Raw genomic sequence first — 14,362 nt, forward strand, 5'->3', positions numbered from 1 at the left:
TTTAAATCCATAAATGCAGTTAGTTTAAAACATTGGTATTCAGTTCAGTTCAGTCACTCAGTTGTGTCCAACTCTTTTCGACCTCATGGACTGCAGCACGCCAGGCCTCCCTGTCTATCACGAACTCTAGGAGTTTACTCAAACTCATGTCCATTGAGTCAGTGATGCCATCCAACCATCTCATCCTCTGTAATTCCCTTCTCCTCCCACCTTCGATCTTGCCCAGCATCAGGGTCTTTTCAAATGAGTCAGTTCTTTGCATCAGGTGGCCAAAGTATTGGAGTTTCAGCTTCAGCATCAGTCCTTCCAATGAATATTCAGGACAGATTTCCCCCAGGAAGGACTGGTTGGATCTCCTTGCAGTCCAAGGGACTCTCAAGAGTCTCCTCCAACACCACGTTGTTATTAGTCCGCTTTCAATCCCATATCTACTCTTAAAATAAGTAAACATTAACAAATACCATGAGTGACTATGACTCTCAGCCCATAAATTTATATGGGTGTGTAAGAAATACCCATTTATCCTTTAAATGTACTTAAAATCAACTCTGATCCCTCACTCCAGGCAAACCGACGGCAGTAGTTCTCAACAGGTTCCTTGGCTTCCAATTTCTCTGCTCCTGTGGAAATCTCTCCTGCCCCTCCTTCATCACTTAAAAAGCATTCTCTTCTCTTCCTCTCTGTCCCTCAAAGTAATCAATTCAATATGGTCAGACTGGGACTTCCCTGGTGGTGCAATGGATATAAGTCTGCCTGCCAATGCAGGGGACAGTGGGTTCAACCCCTGGTCAGGGAAGATCCTACATGCTGCGGAGCAACTAAGCCAGTGCACCAAAATTACTGAGCCCACACTCTGGAGCCTGTGAGCTGAAAATGCTGAAGCCCCTGCGTTGAGAACCCACGCTCTGCAACAAGAGAAGCCACCGCAATGACAAGCCCATGTACTGCAACGGAGCACAGCCCTTGCTCACTGCAACTAGAGAAAGCCCACGTGCAGCAATAAAGACCCAGCACAACAAAAAATAAATAAAGTTATTATAAAAAAAAAAGGTCAGACTTTTTGCAAAACAAAAGCCAGAGTGTAAAGTTATTAAAGGTGACTTCAGTTTTCACCCCTAACAATGATTTCTCTTAAGGGCTGGACTAAAGAGACTTCCTTTTAACAAATAGAATATCATAAAAGTGTTAGGACATTGCGTTATAAAAAACTGTGACTTCTGTGTTGATTAAGTTACAGAAGAGTGTGACTTCCACCTTGCCAGCACTCCCTGGCCCTCCTGTCTATCTGCTCTGATAGACACTAGCTGCCGTGTTCTGAGCTCCTGTAGAGAGAGGAAACTGAGATCAGGCTCCAGTTAACAGCCTGTGAAGAACTAAGGCCCTCAGCCCAACAACCATGAAGGAAGTGAATCTTGCCAAAAACCACCTGGGAGATCGGAGCAGCAACTCCCCCCTCTGACAAAACCTGTAAGAGACTTCGGAGCAAAGTACCCAGATAGGCTGCACCCAGCTCTCGACCTCCAGAAACAAGGAGATATAAATGCTGTTATTTTAAGCCAAGATTTGGTGGATTGACTTGTTCTATATCAGTGACTAATACAAATTTCCAAGCATTTGTGGTACCCTTGTCAAAGCACGAAGTTCAGAGAGTCAGTGAGCGGGTCTTACACTGTTTGCACACTGTACCTACCAAATGTCCTATTCACTATAAGTATTTAAAATATTGATTGATGAATGATTGAATAAATATAAACAAAACATAGGGACAGATATATTATACCCAAAGGTCTTAACTAGGGTTTTTGGTGTTTTTGTATTTTTTTAATAAATTGATTTAAAACATTTTTTTTAATTCGTTTGGCTGTGCTGGATCTCAGTTGGGCTCTTAGGATCTTTGTTGCCTCATGTGGGATCTTCGTTGTGATGTGCAGGATCTAGATCCCCGACTGGGGATCAAACCTGGGCCCTCAGGAATGAAAGCACAGAGCCCTAACCACTGGACCACCAGGGAATTTCCTTTAATAAGGTCTTTGAGATAAATGATGATATGTTGAAATGTATACCAGCATATAAGCAAAATGCCATATTAAAAATGAAGTAATTAAATGATCATTATCAATTATCATTAAATAATAATAAGATGGTAATCTTAGTTCTTTTGACATCTTCCAAGCTGCACTTGGAAGAAACCCACCAGGGCTGATAAAGAGAAGTTTCTCTAAGTGACAGACAAGCAATGGAAGGGAATCTATGTTTTAGGCCAAATCAGACTTGCCCTGTGGAAATGTGACTCTGGAATCAACCACATTCCTCATATGTGTTTGACTCTAGAACAAAGTCTGTGCTACCAATGACAGTTAATGGCCCAGGGAGTAGTTGTCAGAGCAAAAATACACAATGCCTCATTAAATTTTAAACTTCAGATAAACACAAACAGCTTTTAACATAAGTTTTTTTTTCCAGTAATCATGCACAGATATGAGAGCTGGACCATAAAGAAGATTGAGCGCCAAAGAATTGATACTTTTGAACTGTGGTGCTGGAGAAGACTCTTGAGGGTCCCTTAGACAGCAGGGAGATCCAACCAGTCCATCCTAAAGGATCTCAAACCAGTCAATCCTAAAGGAAATCAACCCTGAATATTCATTGGAAGCACAGATGTTGAAGCTGAAACTCCGATACTTTGACCGCCTGATGTGAACTGCTGACTCATTGGAAAAGACCCTGATGCTGGGAAAGATCGAAGGCAGGAGGAGAAGGGGGCGACCGAGGAAGAGATAGTTGGATGGCATCACTGATTTAGTGGACATGAGTTTGAGTAAACTCTGGGAGATAGTGAAGAACAGGGAGGCCTGGTGTGCTGCAGTCGATGGGGTCACAAAGAGACCAACACAGCTGAGGGACAGAACAACAACAGATGTTCCTGCAAATCAGCATTATCTACTTGGTGGAGAAGAGTGGAGTTTTCCAAGAGAGGGTAGACCAGTCAGTGAGGAGACCTGGGGGAGGGCTGCTGAGTGAGAGGGCTGGAGAGAAAGGCAGAGGATGAGGAGGCGTCCGTAGGGGACACTCTGAATAACTAAGTGGGGAGGCACCAGTGTTGCTTTATGAACCATGAGACAGTCAGTAAATGTTTCACCTCTGATTTTGCTGTGCTTTGAGTTATTTACTTCAGTTCAGTTCAGCTCAGTTCATTTCCTCAGTCATGTCTGACTCTTCGCAACCCCATGGACCACAGCATGCCAGACCTCCCTGTCCATCACCAACTCCCAGAGTTCACTCAAACTCATCTCCATTGAGTTGTGATGCCATCCTCTGTCATCCCCTTCTCCTCCTGCCCTCAATCTTTCCCAGCATCAGGGTCTTTTCAAATGAGTCAGCTCTTCGCATGAGGTGGCCAAAGTATTGGAGTTTCAGTTTCAGCATCAGACCTTCCAATGAACACCCAAGACTGGTCTCCTTTAGGATGGACTGGTTGGATCTCCTTGCAGTCCAAGGGACTCTCAAGAGTCTTCTCCAACACCACAGTTCAAAAGCATCAATTCTTTGGCACTCAGCTTTCTTCACAGTCCAACTCTCACACCCATACATGACCACTGGAAAAACCACAGCCTTGACTAGATGGACCTTTGTTGGCAAAGTAATGTCTCTGCTTTTCAATATGCTATCTAGGTTGGTCATAACTTTCCTTTCAAGGAGTAAGTGTCTTTTAATTTCATGGCTGCAGTCACCATCTGCAGTGATTTTGGAGCCCCCAAAATATTTACTTCAGCCCACATCTAAGTGACACCATTCACATTGGGGACCTAATAAAGTACATTGCATACCACAAGCTTCCAACAGAAGGCAGTAAAATGTCCTTGAGGAAGGAGCAGGTTATCAGCCAGGTACCTAATATAATACAGCACACCAACTATATTTCAATTTTTAAAAATGTCATAGACCCCACCTTAAACCATTTAAATCAGAGTTCCCGGGACTAGAGTGCTGACATCAGTGTTTTTAAATCCTCCCCAAGGGAAGTGAGAAAAAAAAAGTATTACTCTAAAACTTCTTATGAGTAGGAGCAATGCCTTATTTATTTTGTAGCTCATATATTTTATGCCATATGTACAGTTCAATATTTAATTGAACTGACTTGAATCAAATAGCTAAAAGGGATAATTAATGAATGGGAAAAATTATAAAACCATATTTTGATTATACAACTTGGAAAGATTTAAATGAAAAACAAAAAAAGAATAGTTTTCTTAATTAATGCTTTTTTTTCTCTGAATCTGTAAAAGGCATACGACCCCTATACTTTTCTCAATTATCAGTGCACAGTTTTTCTCAAGAACCGCATATTCAACAAAGCATCAGGAAATGGAGCAACATCCATCTACATCCCATGAAGAGCATGTGCATTAGAGGCAAGACAATCATGGATAGGAAGGCTTCATGAGAGGGCATCACCAGCGCGGGTGCACCCTGCCTGTGACCTGAGCGGTGGTAGAAAGAGCAGTAAACAGTTTGGAGTGCCCAGAATGGGAGCACAGTCCTGGGGCTGCAGAGACAAAACACAGGCCAAAACAACAGAGGAAGTGCGGTCACTTCCCTGTGCTCTGTACATTTCCTGACTTCCTAGCTTGAATAAACCTGTGGATCTGGGCTGAGCTAAGAGGATTTCAAGAATTTTTATGGGGCTTCCCTGGTGGCTCAGTGGTGAAGAACCACCTGCCAATGCAGGAGACACAGATTTGATCCCTGGTCTGGGAAGATCCCACATGCCAAGCAGCAACCAAGCTCATGCACCACAACTTCTGAGCCCAAGCTCTAGAGCCCGGGAGCTGCAACAAGAGAGGCTACCGCAATGAAAAGCCCACTGTAACTAGAGTAGCCCCTACTCACCGCAACTAGAGAAAAGCCCGTGCACCAACAAAGACCCAGCACAGCCTATAAATAAATAAATAATTTTTTAAAGTAAAGAGACTATTTTAAAGAAAGCATTTTTATGAAGTAGTGCATTTCCAAGTCTGTGATATTCATTTGCATGAGATGATCTGAATGGGGAAGGGGTGGGTGGAGAAATCTGCTAGAGGAGCTTGCCTTAGGGGCCTGGAGAGGCAGAAAGAGCATGTGTCTGTCTACAGGAGGACAGGAGTCAGAGCCCAGAGGAGAGAAGACGTGCAAGGGCGAGAGCCAGCAAGACCTGGGTTATGTTTCCTCATGGAGCCTGGGTAACACACTCACCCCATCTGCAAAACTCTGTGATTTAAATACATGCAAAGATGAGATCTACCTTTTTAGGACAACCTGAATATGACCAGCTAAGCTCTTTAAAGATGAAAATAAATAAATGAAGAAATTGGACTTGGTGAAAAATTAGGCTAAAAATTATAATATGAAGGCAGGATTGATTCTCAGACTCCGTAGAAGTGAGGAATACTTCTAAGCATCCTAGTAATCAATGTAGAGGGAGAAACAGGATCTGTGGCCTGAACATGTATGATAGGAGAAACATCAACCAGTAACTCAGTCTGACAACAAATTCTTCACTCCAGAAGCCCCATACCTGAATAGTCTCAGGAGATACCAAAGGAAGTTTTTCAGTCCTAAAGTAGGGGCATATATGTCTAATAAATTTCTATATTCTGATAGAAGAATTCAGTTCAGTTGCTCAGTCACATTTGACTCTTTTGTGACCCCATGGACTGCAGTATGCCAAGCTTCCCTGTCCATCACTGATTCCCAGAGTTTTCTCAAACTCATGTCCATCAAGTCAGTGATATCATCCAACCATCTCATTCTCTGTCATCCCCTTCTCTTCCTGCCTGCAATCTTTCCCAGTATCAGGGTCTTTTCCAATGAGTCAGTTCTTTGCTTCAGGTTGGCAAAGTATTAGAACTTCAGCATCCATCCTTTCAGTGAATATTCAGGACTGATTTCCTTTACGATTGACTAGTTTGATCTCCTTCCCATCCAAAGGACTCTCAAGAGTCTTCTCCAACATCACAGTCCAAAAGCATCAACTTTTGGATGCTTTTGATGAAGAATTAGGTTTTTCCTATTTCATGTAACATATGCAAGAGAAATGCGGTTTTTTCTCCAAGTAAACTGCCCTTGAATCATGTGGTGGTGATTTAGTCGCTAAGTCGTGTCCAACTCTTGTGACCCTATGGAATGTAGTTTGCCAGGCTCCTCTGTCCATGGGATTCTCCAGGCAAGAATACTGGAATGGGTTGCCATTTCCTCCTGCAGGGGATCTTGCCGACCCAGGGATCAAAACTGGGTCTCCTGCATTGCAGGCAGATTCTTTACCAACTGAGCTACGAGGGAAGATTAAATCATGTATCTGGCTATGAAAATGAAACAAGAAAAATGAACCACAATGGATATGACTCCACCCCTAATGAAATAAAGAGGCATGAAGGTGACCCCAGAATTCTATTTCAGTTGACTGATTTGTCAAATGCCATTTTGACACAACTCACTGGGAAAAATAAAGAAAATGTTAATATTCACTACACAAAGACTAGCATATTCAGACCTTGTTAGTTTCGGTCTGATAAAGATCACTAGGAAGTGACTCTGCTGCATGAAGAGCCAGAGATGCTTAGTAACCACTTTTTGAAATCTGCTGATGCTGCAACTCTTTTTGAGAAACGGGATTTATAACAACAAGCCAATAGCAACAACATTACTGCATCAAAAATTGGCCCTTATTTCATCTATTTTTAAAGCAGGTTGAAGTGATGTCAGCAAGATGGTGCGACAGGAGTTTCCAGCACTGGTCACCTCACAGACCCTGGATGGAACAAATAAGAAAAGATGCACTGAAGAAGGGAGGAAAGACAGTTTCACATTTCACCCTTCACCCTACCCCAACCCAGGCAGCATGGCAGAGTCATCCTCTGATGGGGGAAGGACAGCGAAGTGAACGTTGTGGCAGATCCCGGTTCCTGCTCTGGGGAACCAACAATTTGGCACCTTCAAGAGACTCATTTTAACTTTAATGACACATGAAGCCTGAAAGTGAAGGGATGGAAAAAGATATTCCAGGTAAATGATAAACAAAAGAGAAAGAAAAGACTATACTTACGTCAGATGAAATAGCCTTTAAGTCAAAAAAAGACAAATAACATCACTGTGCAACCACAAAGGGGTCAATTCATCAAGAGGATATGACAATTGTAAATATATATGCACCCAACATAGGAGAACATAAATATATAAAGCAAATATTAACAGGACTGAAGGAAGAAATAGACAGCAATACAATAATTGTATAATTACATTCTTAATTTGATTACATCTGCAAAACCATTTTTCCAAACGTTAAGAGAACATTTATATATTCCAGGGTTTAGGACTTGCTATCTTTGGGTGGCCATTATTCAGCCTAGAACACCATCATAATCTGTTAATAAATAGTATTTTTAAAATTTCCATTTCCTCTGCATGTCATATGAATACTAAAGACAAAAGTGCCCAGTAAAAGAAGAATGACACATTCAGCTTAAGGGGAAATTGAGTTCAAGGAAATGATGAACCATAGTGTTTTAAATTCTCCTTGAAAACAGAATGACCAGATCATGTCGAGTCATACAGTGTTGTTGGTCTCTATTTATATCACAGATTTGGTTCCAGCAGACGCACTCAAAGAGGGATTAAAGTTGCCTAGGGACAGTCATTCATGTTATTTACTATTCCCCAAATACCCACTATGAGCAGGTTACTACTATGGGGTGGGAGATGGTACAATAAAAAAGGACAAAAGAAAATGACAATGAAAATATCAAGCGCTTTCCTTTTGGCTCTGACAATGAAGAATTCGCCTGCAATGCTGGAGACCTGGGTTCCATCCCTGGGTCAGGAAGATACCCTGGAAAAGGACATGGCAACCCACTCCAGTATTCTTGCCTGGAGAATCCCCATGGACACAGGAGCCTGGCAGGCTACAGTCCATGGAGTCACAAAGAATGGGAGACGACTGAGCAACAAGCACAGCAGATTTTTTTAAACCATTGTAAAAAAAAAAAAAAAAAAATTAACACAAACCTCAGTTGAATAGAGTTGGGAGACCAGAAGGGGGAGCTCTATGCCCTGTAACAATAGCAGATCAATGGAAAAGAAAGACTCCTTTCCTGACAAGGACTCAACCAGTAAAGAGCCATGGGCTCTCTGTTACCACAACCCTACCAACTTCCTTTTGCCTCTCTGCATAAGCATTCTCCTTCTCTTGCTGTGGGGGGACTTGAACAAGGCTCACTGTGATTGCAGACTCAGAACTGCAATTCTCTGCTGATCCCACATAAATCTACCTTTGCTGGAGAAATATTCGTCAGTCTATTTATTTCAGGTCAACACTGTCAATCAAAGAAAAAAAAGTCATGCAAAACATTTTAAAATAAAAAATATTATACATATATAAACTCTATATAAGTAAAATTAAATATATACAATGAGTGCACACGTGTGAAGTCACTTCAGCAGTGTCCAACTCTTTGTGACCCTTTGAATGATTGCCCGCCAGGCTCCTCTGTCCATGGGATTCTCCAGGCAAGAATACTGGAGTGGGCTGCTATGCCCTTCCTCCAGGGGGTTTTCCCAACCCACGGATTGAATCTGCGTCTCTTACGTCTACCTGAATTGGCAGGTGGATTCTTTACCACTAGCGCCACCTGGGAAGCTCATGCACATAAAATATAAAAACTCGGCTCTTCTAATATAGAAGTTTACTCTATATAGGTGTTCATTTATAAAAATAATACACATTACTGAAAACCTAGGAAGCATGAATTTGGAAGTCTTCAGCAAAAATTTGGATGTCTCCACCATCAATGCACAGATGTACCAAGTAAGATATACCAATACATGTAAAGAGGCTTAACCAACTACTTACTTTTTCCATATAGTTTAACAAAGTAAAGTCCAAGCTTGTGCTGTATCCAAGAGACACCCCTCAAAAAGGGTAAAACTAGAGAAATAAGCAGAATAGACTAGGCAATTGCAAACAAAAGGAAAACAAGGCAAATTCAGGCCCCAAAGCATTAATCAAAGATAAAGGACACTGTGTAACATTAAGTTCATAATTCATAATGAAAATATAGCAGTTTTGAGTATCTCTATACCAAATAATATCACGGCCACATTCATAAACCAGAAACTTCAGAAGATGCAAAAATTGATAAGATAAATTAATAATGCATTAGTCCAAGACAGATAAAGCAAAAATAAATACATGTAAGTATATAAAAGTCCTAAATATTAATAACATACTTAATAAAGTAGGTACTTATATGCATGAATGTATATAAAAATTTGTACTATGATATTAAACAATCTATCTTCTTTTCAAGAAACATGAAACATTTGAGAAAACTATGTATTATGTCAAAAAGAACATTTCAAAAAGTTGTATAAAGTAGGAAAACACAAATGATATTCTTTGATCACAATATAACAAAATTATAAGACAATAAACAAGTTTTTAAGAGCATAAATTATCACTTTACCAGGAGAACTTTAAAAACCACTCATTAAACAAACAACTTACATAACAGCAGAAAGACAAGCCAAAATTGTCAGATTTCTTTAAAAACTATAATAAAAACATCACATTATCAGGATATGTAGGATACAACTAAATCAGTGATGGGTGGACAATTTAAAGTTTATAATATAAAGTATATATATATACACACATATATACGTATATATTAAGAAAAATAAAGAATAAATGTACTGCATTAAATACCCACTTCAAAAGCTATAAAAATAACAACAGAGAAAGCTGAAAGAAGAAATGCAATAATAAAGATAAGGTACAAACACTTTAGAAAGAAAATGAAACAATAGAACAAATTTAAAAGATGGTTTTTAAAAATTAATCAACAAAATAAATGAGAGGACTAGATAATTAATAAAAAAGAAACAACACAGAAATGAAAAGGAAAAAATAACTTGGAAACAAAGGCTGTATTTAAAAAAGAAAACACCGAAACATGACTTAGTTCATGTCTTTCCAAACAAATTTGAAAACTTGAATGAATATACTAGGAAAATATATTTTACCACATTTAGCATCTATTCAGATAGAAAATATAAACTGAAATTAAAAACTTATCAAAGAACTAACCCCAGAACAAGCACCAGGTCTGGGTGATTTCAGAAGGATATTCTATCAAATCTTCAAAGATTAAATAATACCACCCTATTAAACTGTTCTAAAAGAAGAAAAACATCCAATGTATTCTTGTAAAATATAACATTGATTCAAAAACCTGAATTATACTGCAAAGGACAGAAAACTTCAGACCTATTTATGAACATCAATGCAAAATTGAATTAAAATATCAGCAAATAGAATCTAATAGCTCATTAAAAAAAAAAGAATAATGTATCTCAGTGTGGTTTATTCCAGGAAGACAATGATGATATTAGGAAACCATTAGTATAACTCACCATATTAAAAGATCTAAGAACTAAAATCATATGATCTTCCCTATATATTCTAAAAAGCCTTGAACAAAATTTAGCATCCATTCTTGATTTAATAATCAACTGTTTAAATAAGAAATGATAAATATTTATCATAATTTATATGTATAAACATAAACATATACATATGCTTAGCTTTCAAATCAGCACCTGATAAGAGGGGAAACAGTACAGGCATTCTCACTGAAGCCAGGCTTAAAGCACAGCAAAAAAAGAGCAAAGTGGCTGTCTGAGGAGGCCTTACCAATAGATGTGAAAAGAAGAAAAGTGAGAAGCAAAGGAGAAAAGGAAAGATATACCCATTTGAATGCAGAGTTCCGAAGAATAGCATGGAGAAATAAGAAAGCCTTCCTCAGCAATCAATGCAAAGAAATAGAGGAAAACAATAGAATGGGAAAGACTAGAGATCTCTTCAAGAAAATTAAGAGATACCAAGGGACCATTTCATGCAAAGATGGGCTCAATAAAGGACAGAAATGGTAGGGGCCTGACAGAAGCAGAAGATATTAAGAGGGGGCAAGAATACACAGGAGAACTGTACAAAAAAGATCTTCACAACCCAGATAATCATAACGGTGTGATCACTCACCTAGAGCCAGACATCCTGGAATGCGAAGTCAAGTGGGCCTTAGAAAGCATCACTATGAACAAAGCTAGTGGAGGTGATGGAATTCCAGTTGAGCTATTTCAAATCCTAAAAGATGATGCTGTGAAAGTGCTGCACTCAATACGTCAGCAAATTGGAAAACTCAGCAGTGGCCACAGGACTGGAAAAGGTCAGTTTTCATTCCAATCCCAAAGAAAGGAAATGCCAAAGCAAGGAGATCCAACCAGTCCATCCTAAAGGAGATCAGTCCTGGGTGTTCATTAGAAGGACTGATGTTGAAGCTGAAACTCCACCTGATGTGAAGAGCTGACTCATTTTAAAAGACCCTGATTCTGGGAAAGATTGAGGGCAGGAGAAGGGGACAACAGAGGATAAGATGGTTGATGGCATCACTGACTCAATGGACATCAGTTTGGGTAGACTCCAGGAGTGGGTGATGGACAGGGAGGCCTGGCGTGCTGCAATTGATGGGGTTGCAGTCGGACACAACTGAGCGACTGAACTGAACTGAACTGAACCCATTATCTCTACCACTTTTTACATTGGAGGTACTAGCAAACATAATTAGAAAAAAGTTAAAAGAATTGGAAAGGTAGAGGTAAAATTATCTCTATTTGGTGATGATACGATAGAATATCTAGAAAACCTAAGAAAAACAAAACTACTATAAACAACATGAGAATTCAATGAGGTAGAATATAAAATCAACATACAAAAATCTATACAAATGAAAGTGAAAGTTGCTCAGTCGTGTTCGACTCTTTGTCACTGGAGTGGGTAGCCTTCCCTTCTCCAGGGGATCTTCCCAACCCAGGGATCAAACCCAGGTCTCCTGCATTGCAGGCGGATTCTTTACCGGCTGAGCCACAAATACTTGCATGTGAAGTTAGGAATCTGCAATACTTATATGAATAAAATTTTAAAATAATCCTGAAGGATTAAAAAACTCAAGAGTTAAACAAATGAATGATGTCCACTGGGCCTGGTCAATTCAACACCATAAAAATTCTCTCCAAGTTAATGTGTAAATTTAACCTGAAACAAATAAAAATAACAAACAGAAGTTTGGATTAAAATAAGGTCTACACAAGGGAACTGGTATCTTTTAATAGACCCATTAAAATGTCCATTTATAGCCCCTCTTAAGCCTCTCTCCTTCTCTCCTCCTTTCATTGAGACCTTCCCCCTCCACCCACACATGGTCTCTCCAGTAAGACAGACAGACCTCATTATGTGATAGTTCAGCGCTCTGAGAAAAAGGAGGAAGAAGCAAGATCTTTAAGATGCAGCCTTGCGAGCTGAGTGTCACTTCTGACACATACATTAACCACAGTCAGTCACAAGGTCAGCCCAGATTCAAGGAATAGGGAAATAGACTACCTCATTATGAAAAACTGGCAAAGTAACATAGCTTAAAAGTACATGGAGAAAAAAAAAAGCACATGGAATAGAAACTACTCTTGTAGCCATCTTTGCAAACACAATCTATCATAAAATGCAAATTAAAAGCACACACACAAAATTTCCTGTCCATCAAATTGCAAAAATCTAAGAGTTGACAGCAGCCGACTCTAGGAAATAGGCAATCTCATATACTGCAAGTGGGAGTAGAACATGGTGTAGGTCCTATGAAGAGGAATTCGGCAATAACTACTGTTTGACACAAACATCAATCACAATCTTACTTCTACTTGCATGAATAAAATACGTATACAAGCTGGTTGTGTTAACTTCACTTGTCTTCTTTTCCTGGGCCATAAGTAGTAGGCAAGTCATGATTTTCTTTTAAAACAATTAAAAGCACCATCAAATTGACATGCTGAGCATCACAGCTGGTCTTGTATTCCATCTGGTAAGCTGAGGACTTCAGAGTGTAACTGATAAGGACTGATTTTGTAAACTTAATGTTCTGCCTATTTATATACAGATGAACTTCACTATTTTCATGTATACATACATCTCATGAACATCCAAATATAAGCAGGTTCGTATAATTATCCCTCAGAAAAGTCCTGTGTCCAGGCCAAGCAAAGTCTCTTCACAAGGAGCACTCTCAATTATTTATTTGAATTGCAGGTAGTATTTGGGGAAATCACATTAGACTGAAGCCACTTCTATCACTGTTATTTTCAGAGGGCTAAAAAAGGTAAATTATTTAAAAACAAGAGGTAAAGAACTATAAAACCTATTTAGTTATTATTCTTGGAGACAGGATCTCAAAAATAAGCATACAACGTATATACAAACGTTTTAAAGATAATTTTTTGTATGGCTGAGTCCCTTTGCTGTTCACCTGAAATTATCATATAGTTAACTGGCTAGACCCCAGTACAAAATATAAAGCTTAAAAATACATATAATTTTTAATTTTTGGAGATGAATTACCTACAGGATGCATGAAAGAAATTGCTAACTTGTTTATACAATGAGTAATTTGAAGCATTATATTTCTTATAATATCATACTTGTGTGTAACACTACTATCTTTCAAAAAACATGACTTTCAAATAAATTTAGACAAAAGCTGACAAGCTTTGGAAAACTGGTATGTATCTCAAAATGTCAAAGATAAATGTAGAAATAATGAATAGAACTCATGAGTGAGAAAGTTAATATATCATCATGTAATTAAAAATATGCATATAAATATTTCATCTCTAAACTATGATCTATGGATTCAAATCTAAACAAATTGTTTCCCCCACAAATATGTACAGCACATTTTAGGCAACCCTCCTCAGATTCTGAGCCTCAGCACTACTGACATGTGAGGCAGGACAGCTGTTTGTTGTGAAGGCTGTCAGATGCACTGTAGCGCTGCCAGCAGCAGCCTTGGCCTCTTAAGATACCAGGAGTACTCCTCTCCTCCCCCAGCGGTGACAAACAGAACTGCCTCCAGACATTGTCAAATGTCCAGCAGTGGGCATAACCGCTCCAGCCGGAGTAAACAACTACACTGGATAGATGCTGTCAAATCTCTCTAGTTGAGTCAAAGTCCACATTTTGATGTCCCATTTTCTAATTATCTGAAACCTAATGAAAATATAGGCTCCTCTCTGGGGAAAACAGTTGGGTTACTATTACCATTACCCGTTACTACTCTAGTGAATTCTGTACAAGTTATCTTTAAGCAGTTGTTACATACGGCCGTTACTGGGGAATGACATGGCAAAATATACTTATCAAAATAAAGGAATGGGTCACGGACCAAACTTATAAAAGATTTAGCAGTTGAAACCTGGAGAAGGTAATAGCAACTTACTCCGGTGTTCT

The sequence above is a fragment of the Bubalus kerabau genome, chromosome 9 (assembly GCF_029407905.1).
Source record: "Bubalus kerabau isolate K-KA32 ecotype Philippines breed swamp buffalo chromosome 9, PCC_UOA_SB_1v2, whole genome shotgun sequence".
Lineage (NCBI taxonomy): Eukaryota > Metazoa > Chordata > Mammalia > Artiodactyla > Bovidae > Bubalus > Bubalus kerabau.